Below are 12,274 nucleotides of genomic sequence, written 5' to 3' on the forward strand. Positions count from 1 at the left end.
AATTTGCCTATGTGTCTCATCTGTCTCCTCTATCCAGAGACAGTCCTTTGTCCCTCAGAGGTAAATATCCCTTCCCCCTCTCCCTTGCCCATTTTCTCTCCTCTCCCTTGTCTCCTCTCCCCTGCCTTTGTCCCCCTGGGGCAAATAAATCTCCTTGTGCTGAGAACTTGGTCTTGGTGTGTCCTGTGCCACCTCTGGTCCTTTCAGCTTTAGTCCATTTATTTTTCACTGCAGTATAATATTTCAACTGAATTATTTATACTTCTAGGAATGAACATTTGAAATATTCTGACTTATGTTTATTTCTAATTTATATGACCATTTAAACATGTCTTTTGGGGCCATATACAATCATTTCACAGAGGAATACATTGAAATATAAAAATATAGTGTTCGATTCATTTACACACTAGGGAAAGGCTTGAAGGGTAAAAATATCTGATGCTAAGCCTGACCAGCTGAGCTGGAGCCCCAAAATCCACATGGTGGAAGAAAACAAACTGTCCTCTGACCTCCACCCCCATGTTATGTCACACAGGTACACACACACACACACACACACACACACACACACACACACCTATGAGACAGATGTCTTGACTAAGTTGTGAGCATTTGTAGTGCCTAGGAGGCTCTTCAAGTCAGCATCCTCCAACAGGGAGTGCACCTCCTCCAATCTTTGGATGTGTGTGCAGACCCTTCTCCCGAAGCAAATGGCTTGTGATGTTGTCTGTGAGCAGGAGCTTTAAACCTAAATTAGGTGATTTCACCAGTCGTTTCTTTTATGGTTAGTGCACTGTGTGTTTGCTTAATAATTTTTTCCTTTCTGATAAAGGAAACCACCCTTTCTCTCTGTCCAGGCTAGAAAGGTTGGAGACTGCCAGGAGTCCCTGATGGTGGCATGTCCGAATTTGCTTCTTACAGAGCCAGGATCATGCCAGGTAGGGCTGGCTATAGGCTGGTACTAGGACCTTGGGGGTGTAATCTGGAAACTGGCACGTGGCATTTTCCCCTGTGGTGGTTTGAATGAAAATGGCTCCCATAGGTCCATAAGGAGTGGCACTATGAGGAAGAGTGGCCTTCTTGTTACAGGAAGTGTGTCACTGGCGGTTGGGCTTTGAGGTTTCAGAAGCTCAAGCCAGGCTTATGGCTCTCTGTCTCTCCCTGCTGCCTGTGGATCCAGATGTGGATCCAGATCTCAACTCCCTCTCTGGAACCACGTCTTTGTGCTTACCACCATGTTTCCTGTTATGATGATAATTGTAGTCGGGCTTTTCTTTGGGCTGCCAGCCAGCTCCCAAATAATGACACAGAGACTTCTTATTAATAATGAAAGCTTGGCCTATAGCTTATGCTTGTTTCTATCTAGCTCTTATAACTTAAATTAACTCATTTATGTAAATCTACCCCTATCATGTGATGTTACCTGTCTTCCATCTTGAATCTCCTGTTTCCTCCCCATGGCTCCTGGCATCTCTCTCATGAGCCTAGATTCCTCCTCCTCTTCCTTTCTCTCCCCAGAAATCCTACCTATACCTCGTGTTCAGCTTTTTATAACACCAATCACAGCAATACATCTTCACACATCATACAAATATCCCACAACAGATAATGGATTAAACCTCTGAACTGTAAGTCACCCTAAATTAAATGTTTTCCTTTGTACAAGTTACCATGATCACAGTGTCTCTTCCCAGCAATAAAACCCTAAGACAAAAAATCGGTGCCAGGAGTAGGGGATGCTTTTGTTTAGAGGAATGTGAACTTTGGAGACTTTGGATTGGAAAAGCAGTTGAATTCCTTAAGTGGGGCTTAATGGGCCATCCTAAGTAGGTACATGGAAGACAGTGGTGCTGAGGGTGATTGGAACTGTGAGGGACTGATTCAAGAGGTTTCAGAGTAAAAGAATTTTAGTAGGTGGCCTAGAGACTATTTTTGTGATATTTTGGCTAAGAATCTGGCTACTTTCTGCCCTTGTCTGAAAAGTCTGCCTAAGGCTAAATTGAAGCATTATGGATTGATATTGGGACAATTTGAAAAAAAAATGACCCCCAAAAGGGAGTGGCACTATTAGGAGGTGTGGCTCTGTTGGAGTAGGAGGAAGTGTGTCACTCTGGGCATGGGCTTTGGGATCTCCTATACTCAAGCTACTCCCAGTATCACAGTCCACTCCCTGTTGCCTGAATATCAAGATGTAGCCAGCACCATGTCTGCCTGAATGCTATCATGCTCCCAGTCATGATGACAATGGACTGAACCTCTGAAAATGTAAATGAGCCACCCCAATTACATGTTTTTCCTATACAAGTTGCCATGGTCATGGTGCCTCTTCACAGCAATAGAAAACCTAGCCAAGACAGAAGTTGGTACCAGGGACTTTGGTATTGCTGTGATAGGTCTGACCATGCTTTTGTCTTGAGGAATTTGGATTTTGACACTTTGGGTTAGGAAAGCAGTGGGATGTTGTTCTAGCAGGGGCATGGGAGACAGTTCAATGATTTGAACTGTGAGTGGGGGGCTGGCTCAAGAGATTACAGAGGAGAAGAATGCTAGTATGTTGCCCAGAAATCATTCTTGTAATATTTTGGTGAAGAATATGGCTGCTTTTTGCCCTTGCCCAAAGAGCCTGCCTGAGGCTAAGGTGTAAGAGTTTTGGATAAATTCCATTGGCAGAGGAAATTTCAAAACAGTGTAGTATAGACCCTTTTGTGTGGTTATTAGTGGTAACTAATAAAGATTTATAATGAAGAGGAGCATGCTGAGCATTTGAAAATTACAAAATGTAAAATTTAAGAAGAAAAGGAACACCAGGAAGTGGAATGGAACTAAGTCAAGGAAATAAACAGATTAAGAAATAGAATAAAGAGAGTAGTGACTTCAGGGCAAGATCCCACACAGCTAAGTTTTGAACTTGTGAAAAGGAATTAAAGAAAAGCTTAGAGAGTGTGTGGTGGTGCATGCCTTTCATCAGAGCACTCAGAAGGTAGAGGCTGGCCAATCTCTCAGTTTGAGCCAGGATGGTCAACCGAGCAAATTCCAGAACAGCCAGGCTTGGCAATGAAGGAAATTATCAAAACAGAACACCAGTGAAGAGGTAATTGGACAAGGGAACCTTGTTCCTGTGGAATATTCCTTTACACTGTGTAAATATATGTTACTGTGATTGGTTTAAAATTGAAGTTGACTGGGCTATAGCTAGGCAGGATAAGGTTAGCTGGAAGAACCAAACTAAGACAATGCTGGGAAGAAGGAGGAAGAGGAGGAGGGGGTGGAGGAGGAAGAGAAAGAAGGAGGAGGAGGAGGGCAGAGTCTGAGGAGTCACATGCAGATACAGATGAGAAACAAGATGAATTTGCCATGTTGAAAGACAGTGCCATCACATGACAGAGGGTAGATAAGAAATACAGGTTAATTTAAAATGTAAGAGTTAGCTAGTAACCAGCCTGAGCTATTGGCCAAGCATTTATAATTAATAATAAGTCTCTGAGTGGTTATTTGGGAGAGGCTGCCGAGACAGAGAAAATCCACCTACATGTTCCAGGCCCAGCAAGCAGCAGAACTTGGCAGCTTCAGCTACATGCTTCTGGCTTTAGAGTCAAAGACAAAAGAAAAGGGTTATGGAATTTCCCTCCATACCTAAGAAAAGCCCTGGAGTCCAGGCGTGTGTCGGGGGTCCCTGAATGGACGCCTAGAGAGGCCATTGTGTGAAGCTGAAGCTTTGATTTGCCTTGAAGACCCTAAGATGTTAGAGATGCTAGAGCCATGGACACCTGCCAGGGAAAAGTTGCTAACAGGGCGTGGAACCAGCCCAAGAGAAAGAAGTGTGTTCAGTCAACAGAACTGAAAGGAGTTGGAGATCTGAAGAGCGCTTTGACACCAGTCATGGAGATGCAGTTTGGAGTCTGCCCAGCTGGTTTGGTCTTGCTTTGGCCCCATATTTCCTCACTGTGCTCCCTTCCCTACATTTTGGAATGGTGAATGTATATCCTGTGCCATTGTATGTTGGAAGTATGTGATCTGCTTTTTATTGTAATTTTCAGGGGATTACAGTTAAGAGATTGCACGGGTCTCAGAAGAGACTTAGGAATTTGGACCTTGAAACAAATCTGAGACAGTTATATACTATCAGGACTTTTGAATTTGAGACAGTTATATACTGTCAGGACTTTTAAAGTTGGACTAAGTACAGTTTCACATTGTGAGGACCAAGGAATGGAATATGGTGGTTTGAACAAAAATAGCCCCCAAAGGGCCACTATTAGGCACTGTTAGGAGGTGTGGCTTTGTTGGAAAGGTATGGCCTTGTTGGAGGAAGTGTGTCACCAGAGGTGGACTTTCAGAAGCTCAAGCCAGGCCAATGGCTCACTTTCTCTTCCTGCTACCTGTGGATCCAGATGCAGAACTCTTAGCTCCTTCTCCAAAACCATGTATGCCTGACACCACCATGCTTCCTGCCATGATAATAATGGACTAACCCTCTGAAACTGTAAGCAAACCCTTTAAAAGAGCTGACATAGTCATGGCATCTATTCACTGTAATTGGGATTTCTTTGGGCCTCAAGCTCCCAAATAATGACCCAGAGATTTCCCATTAATTATGAAAACTTGGCCTTAGCTTAGGCTCATTCCCAAGTAGCTCTTATAACTTAAATTAACAAATTTTAAATCTACATTCTGCCACGTGGCTCATTACCTCTCCTCCATAGTGTGTGTGTGACCTTCCTATGCATCTCAGTGGTGAATCCCTGTGCCTGATTCCTTCCCCGGAGTTCCAATCTCTCTCTCCCCAGAAGTCCCACCTAGCCTCTCTTGCCTAGCTATTGGCCACTCTGCTCTTTATTAAACCAAGCAGAAGGTGCTCTAGCCGAGACACATCTTCACAGTGTACAAAAAGATTATCCCACAACAATTCACAGCAATAAAGCCACAACTGAGATCCCCTCTTCTATATATTTGTGGTCAAATGTTCCAGACACTAAGATGTGAAATGCTTTGTTTGCCATCCCAGAACGAACGTTGCTAAGATTGAACTTGAGATATTCCAAGCTCCCTGCAATTCTGCTGTCTTGCCTGCTTTACTGACTTGTCCTCTGCTTCCCCGTTGAGCGGTATGGAAGAGCTGAGCTTCGGTTAGCAATCAGCCCTCGTGACCTTTTGACTCTTCAGTTTTCTGTCTCTGATCATCCTGTTCAGAATGCTGATATGACTGTTTCCCCTCCCCCGCTTCATGCTCTCAGCTACTGCTCAAGCTCCATGCCTGCCTGTTGCCTTGTATCCCTGCCATAATGTTCATCAACTCTGCTACTCTCTAGAAACATGAGCCCTCAAATTGCCTTTTCAAGTTGCCTTGGTCATGATATCTCCTCACTGCAATAAATGGTAACCAAAGTACATGTGTACACACACACACACACACACACACACACACACACACACACACACACACACACACACGAGCATGCGAATGCTCACACACATAATAGATAAATGTTAAAGATACATTTGAGTTGTTGGCCTGGACTTTACTTTAAAAAAAACTGTTAAATAAATTTTGTCTAGGGATTAGACAGAATTTCCAGCAATTTCTGACATGACCCTGAACACACTCCTGCTACTATGCAGTACACTGTTATGCACAAGGGTGTTCTCCACATTGACCACTGACAGATCAAGTATGGCTCACCTACTGAAGATGCTCTACACTCCACAGAGAACCAGCTATCCAGCCAGAATTCTTTTTAATTATGCTTTATGGAGCTGGAGAGGTGACTATGTGGTTCAAAGCCTGACTACTATTCCAGAAGAACCAAGTTCAAGTCCCAGCATCTCACAACTGTTTGTAACTCCAGTTCTAGGGGATGTATTGTCATCTTCTGGCCTTTTTGATCACTAGGCACACTCGTGGTGCACAGACATACATGCAGGCAAAAGACTCATGTACATAAAAGAAAAATAATTTAAAATGTATTATCTATTTACTCCGTGTGTAGTGTATATCAGTGTGTGTGTAGTTGTGTATGTGTGTATGGGTGTAGGTGTAGGTGCAAGTGTGCATGTAGGGTGTGTAAATAAACGTGTGTGTGTGTGTGTGTGTGTGTGTGTGTGCATGAGAGTAGGTGTGTGTACAGGTGTATCTGTGAGTGTGCATGAATGTGAATAGATGTATGTGTATGAGTAGGTATGTGTGCAGGTGTATGTGCAAGTGTGCATGTAGGGGTGTGTGTGTGTGTGTGTGTGTGTGTGTGTGTGTGTGTGTGAATGTGTGTAGGGATATGTGTATAGGTGTGTGTGTGTGTGTGTGTGTGTGTGAGTGTGTGAATGTGTGTAGGGGTATGTGTATAGTGTGTGTGTGTGTGTGTGTGTGTGTGTGTGTGTGTGTGTGAATGTGTGTAGGGGTATGTGTATAGGTGTGTGTGTGTGTGTGTGTGTGTGTGTGTAGGGGCATAGGAGTGTGCTCTGTGGAGTCAGAGTACAACTCTTCAGGATTTGGTTCTCTCCTGCCACCTTGTGGGATCTGGAGGTTGAATTCAGGTCTTCAGGATTTGCACACACCTCTGCTTGCTGAGACATCTCCCCAACACAAGCATATCCATCTCATTAGTATTTAACTTGCTTCTCTTTTTAATAAATGGTAAAATTCTGGTATGGTGGCACACAGATTTAATCTCAGCACTCGGGAAGTAGAGGCAGTATGATCTCAGTATACAAGGCCAGCCTGGCCTACATAAATTCCAGGACAGCCAGGGAATACATAGACACTGTCTCAAAACAAAGAAACAAAAAGCAACAAATGGTAAAATTGAATGTGTACCAGAAGTTGTAAGATGAAGTTACTTTTGTTTTTAAATTGAGACATGTTCTCATTACATAGGTCTTGAATTCATGGAGATCCTCCTGCCTCTCTGCCTTGTGAGTGCTAGGAGTAAAGGTTTATGCTATCATTCTCAACCAAAATAAAGTTGCGTTGATTTATTATCAACTATATTTGATTTGCACACCTATTCTACACATCTTCAAATCCAGGGCCATGTAACTATTACTCAGGTGCAAAGGGAGGTAAGCAGAAAGAACTTGAAAGGCCTGGTGTAAAGGTCTCACAGCATCTGAACTTCCTTTAATACCATCTTCTCTTCTCCTGGCTTCTGCCCATTGCTGGATTTTTGTCTAGCTCTTTTGCATTTGTTTTCATAGTAACCCGTTGTGAGATATTTGATCACACTGTGAAACTCCAAGACTGTGTTAACAAAATTAACCTTAGATCAGGGAATGGAGCCAGCCACTAGTTGACAAGAATTAGCCATAGACAGTGCGGAGGACCTCAGAAGACAGATGAGAGCACCACAGGAAGGAACAGTGAGAGACTTGGACTTTTTCAAGTCCTTTTTGGCTTGGGATGGTAGGAGAAACACTGTCTTGCTGTGTCTCTGGCCAAAAAGGAACATCAGCTAGTTGCTTCTCGGTTCTCTAATCACCCCAATATCTGACTCTCAAGTCTTTATTGGTAAATAAAACAACTTAGATTAAAAAAAAACTGCAACCTTATCCTAAATGTTGGAATTTGTCTTCACTTAGTTAAATTAATTCTATCTTTTTTGTTATATAGTGTTGTACAAGAGACTGCCGCTCCTCAAATAAGTGGGTCAAAACAACAGGCTTTAGTTATCTTCTACTGTATCTATCTGTGGTGTCCTAACGCAGGGCCTCTCATGAGATGTACCTCCAAGATCAGTTCCACTTATAAGAAGCAAATCTGTGAAGGGTGTAGGCAAGAGACCAGTTTCTTGTCATTGAGATCTAATGTCCTTAAGACATGGTGTTGGCTCTCCTAGAGCCTAGGGAGCAAGGCAAGAAATGCAGCCTTTATGACTTAGCTTAATGATCCACACACAACATTTTCATAATATCTTGTTTCAGAGGCCTACATAATCATGGCAGATATTATTACATCAGGGTGTGAAATGAGTACATTGGAATTATGGGGGGGAGTACAGAAGGCTAGCATCACAGCAGGAGAAGTCTGGGCACTGGTAGCCTCCCAGGTAACAGTGCTGACGCTGGCTGCATAGACATGAAAGCTAAGCACGCCCTGCATCCAGTGGGATAAGGTGGGAGTATCAGAGTCTAGACCAAGCTTAGGCTGCCATCAAGACCTTCTTTCAGAACACCTGAGAGTGGACATTGTCAGTGTCACCTCTCCAGTCGGATGGCGGGCCAGATCATTCCACCTTCCTGGACATAGATCTCCTCCCACTCTCTCAATTCCATATCTGTGCCACAATTACTTCCTTGAGAATGCACAAAGCCAGATTCCTTCCAGGAGCCTGGACACAGAGGGAACGGCCGCTAACAATGCCGGCCCCAGAACTACATTACCCAGAAGCCTGTGCCAGAAAAGTCCCGGCCCGGCCCCTGGGAAACGGATTCCCATTTCTGACCTGTGCAAAGCCTCCTGGGAAGTGTAGTTTGCGGTGGGCTTTTAGTGGGTCGCGCAGCCGCAGGCTGATTGTGGTAGTTGCAGTGGGTCTGTCCGAGATTTGAGCGACTGGTTAGTTCTCCTTGGAGAGTGTCTGCCGGTGAATGTGGTGGAACGCAACTGAGCCCACCCGACCTCAGTTCCGGTACGGATGGCCCGCGCCGGGAGAGCAGGGCGGCTAAGGTGAGTTACGGCAGCGGGGGCGAAGGCCGAGTTGCCCGCTCCTCCCCGGTACGAGAGGCGTGGTGGAGCCTCTGGCGCGCAGCAACCGGAGCGGAGCAGCGGTTTCATCCTTCTAGTAGATACCCATTTGCAGAAACCTGAAGGAAAATATCCTGATGTGAAATCTGTTAAGCCAGGCTGTGGCACACACCTTTAATCCCAAATGCTGGGGTTAAAGGAGGCAGAAGCAGGCGGATCTCTGAGTTCGAGGCCAGCCTGGTCTACAGAGCGAGTGACACAGAGAAATCCTGTCTCGAAAAACCAAAACAAAAAAGAAAAGAGGAAGGAAGGAAGGAAGGAAGGAAGGAAGGAAGGAAGGAAGGAAGGAAGGAAGGAAGGAAGGAAGGAAACAACACCGAGAGCTACACAAACCTGAAGAAGCTTCCCTACATGTTGGGCAAAACCAGAAGCCTACAAAGTCCATACAAAATAATTCCATTTATATACATTTAATTAATACTTAATAAAAATATTTTATTGAGAATTTCATACAATTTATTTTGAATGTACTTTAGCAAACCCCACACCCCTGCTCCATCCTTGCCAAACCTCCCATCACTTTCCACCCATCTTTGAAATTACTCTTTTCTCTTCTTTACCCACCAAGTCCGGTTTGTATTGTTCAGCTAGTCTTGGGTTTGGATCCTGCTGTGGTGTGTGGTCACTCTACCGGGGCACCAACCTACCTCATCATTAAAAACAAGAGCCTGGCGATGGTGGCACACCTCTTTAACCCCAGCACTTGGGAGGCAGAGGCAGCCGGATCTCTGAGTTTGAGGATAGCCTGGTCTACAGAGCAAGTTCCAGGACCGTCAAGGCTACAAGCAACAAGAAGACAAAAACCCAGCTCTCCCTCTTCTGAGAGCTGTCAGATACTAGTAGCTTCTCAGACACTGTCAACCAACTCTCCGATAGGATGGTGTGTGGCTGGGGCCTGTGCAGACCTGTGCATGCTGACAAAATTGCTATGAGTTCATATACACATCTGCTCTAGTTTGTCTGGAAAACAGTTTGCATGGAGTTATCCACCACCTCTGCCTCTTACAGTCTTTCTACTCCCTCTTCTACAACCACTCCTAAATATCTGATTCAGGGGTGAACACTTGGAATATAACAAAAATAAATAAAAAATGACATAGCTGTGATGGGGAAATGTCCTTCTGTGTATGTTTATCTTATTGGTTGATAAATAAAGTACTGTTGGCCAATGAAGAAGCAAGCTAGGTGGGATTAGGAGTCAAGGAGGATTCTGGGAAATGTAGTAAGATAAGTCTTGTGATCCAGTCAGGAAGTGATATAGCAGGCCTACTCAGAATATAAGCAGGAAATCGCCCTCTTGCTCCTCCTTTTCCTCCTGCTCTCATCTCTAGGGAGCCACCATGTGATCCCGGGAAGAGGACGCCAGCCAGCGGAAAGCATCCTTGATAAGATAAGTCTTATAAAATATATAGATTTATGATAATTAAGACTGAGCTAGCATATAAGAAATCTTAGTCAACCATCAGCATTGTAAACTAATATAAATCTCTATGTGTTATTTGGGGCCCTAACGCAGTGGGCAGAACTCGGGTGGCTAGTAGAAAGCGCCCATGTGGCAGCAGGGCTCAGGCAGTTTCAGCAGAAAGTCTTATTACATAGCCCGGCAGTGGTGGCGCACGCCTTTAATCCCAGCACTAGGAGGCAGAGACGGTGGATCTCTTTGAGTTTAAGGCCAGCCTGGTCTACAAAGCTACATAGAGAAGCCCTGTCCCAAAAAACAAAAACAAAAAACAAACAAAAAAAAGAGAGGACATGACTGTTCCTAGGTGTGGTGGAGAAGGTTTATTGTAGATAAAAGGGAGAGCATAGCCAGAGGCAGGGACATCTGGGAAAGTCCAGAGTGGACATGACCAGACTGAGCTGGGCCATGTGAAGAGGGAGGGAAAGGAAGGCCAGGAGACCAGGAGGGTAAAGAGAAAAAGGATAAAAAAGTACTGGAGTAGCCAAAATGGCTGGGATATACATGGAAGGGCAGCCCAGCCACTGGGGTGGAGAATTCAGGATAAGGGGCAGGGTATGAGGGATGAACCTGGTGGCCAGGTCTGCTTTGATATGTTAAATAGGCACTTTGTAGAGAAATCCAGTAGACTCATGTCTTTGAGTAATAGTAAAAGCTTGGGGACCCAAAATGACTTAGGGTTAAAAGCATCTGTGAGTTCGTCCCTTCAGAGTCTGGCAGCAAGGTTAGCTGTTCCTCAGCAGAGACCTCATAACTCCAGGAAGGGAGGCCTGAGACCTGATTTTTGCATACAGGGAGAAAGCAGCTGTAGCTGGTATGCTTGCTGCTGTTAAACTAACAAGCTACAGTTTGTTATGATTCTGGGCAAGGGGAATTTTGGCAGGTTGGGTCCAAACCACGTGTGAGAGACAGACAACCATGCAGACGGAGCTCATGTGAAGAGTTTATTGGGGGGGGTGCAGAGTAGCCTTATGGGAAGTGGGAGAGAGAGAGGGAGAGAGATGGAAGGGAAGAAGAGCAGGCAGGGTTCTGCCCTTTTAAAAGGGGCATAGCTGTAGTGAAGCTGAAGACGTTATCAGGACCCTGAGCAGGTCAGAGTACTGCCTGAGGACTGGCAAGAAATGTGCGTAGGGGTGACACACTCTGCTAAGTCTCCAGGGCTGGACCAGGTGGGCCTGCATGATGAGAAGGATAAATTAAAGCACAGAGTATAATCCAAATGGCCTGTTTCAATTAAGATAAAAGAGACTTACCCACTACCTACATGGGTGCCCTATGCGTCCATGGTCTTGATAGGGGCAGTGGTCTGTCTTTGGCTGTCATAGAGGACACCATTTAATCTTCTGCTACCACAGAGAAGCATCAGACTTTAGTTGCCAGACCCAGAAGCTCTGAGACATTTTTTGGTAGAGGAGGAACCTGGAGGACTAACCTCACTTTGACCAGGCTTAAAACATTCCACTGCTTTCCTAACTCAAACTCCCAAAGTCCAAATTTCTCCAAACAAAAGTATGGTTAGGCCTATCACAGCCATACCCCACTCTTGCTACCAACTTCTGTGTTAGTTAGGGTTTCATTGCTGTGAAGAGACACTTAATAGGTTTTTTGTAGCCCAATAATAGGTTTCTCTGCTGACAAAATAAGCCAGATCAAGCCGAATTAAAATGTAAAAGTCAGAGTATATTTTGAGCAAAGCAACTCCCAGGTGAGTCCTCCAGTCCTCAGATCAGGGTGGGGGAAGGAGCAGGAGAAAGTCACATGGCTGATCTAAGGCAGGGCACTAGACTTGGGGTGATGGCATGTCCTGCCCAAGCTGGCTTTTTGCCCAAGTATGGTACGATGTTAGGTGGGGTTTTGGGCAACTGGCAACTTCAGGAAAGGAGCCACCACAACCACCAGGAATGCAGAACTGGGCTTTTCGGCGGTCTCAGTTAGAGGGAAGTATGATGGCATGCAGGCAGACACGGTGCTGGAGGAGGAGCTGAGAGGTCTACATCTTGGTCTACAGGCAGCATCAGGAGAATATGCCACACTGGTCATAGTTTGAGTATGTGAGACCTCCAAGCCCACCTCCACAGTGA

General features: G+C 44.9%; 1 long non-coding RNA gene across 1 annotated transcript; it reads left to right on the forward strand.

The window, feature by feature from the left end:
* Positions 1-8,457: 8,457 nt before the first annotated feature.
* On the forward strand, positions 8,458-9,840 carry LOC118238807. Its single transcript, XR_004769992.1, has 2 exons — positions 8,458-8,656; positions 9,303-9,840. It is a non-coding gene; the product is annotated as an uncharacterized LOC118238807 (long non-coding RNA).
* Positions 9,841-12,274: the final 2,434 nt, after the last annotated feature.

This window comes from Cricetulus griseus, chromosome 4 (genome assembly GCF_003668045.3).
Source record: "Cricetulus griseus strain 17A/GY chromosome 4, alternate assembly CriGri-PICRH-1.0, whole genome shotgun sequence".
Classification (NCBI taxonomy): Eukaryota; Metazoa; Chordata; class Mammalia; order Rodentia; family Cricetidae; genus Cricetulus; species Cricetulus griseus.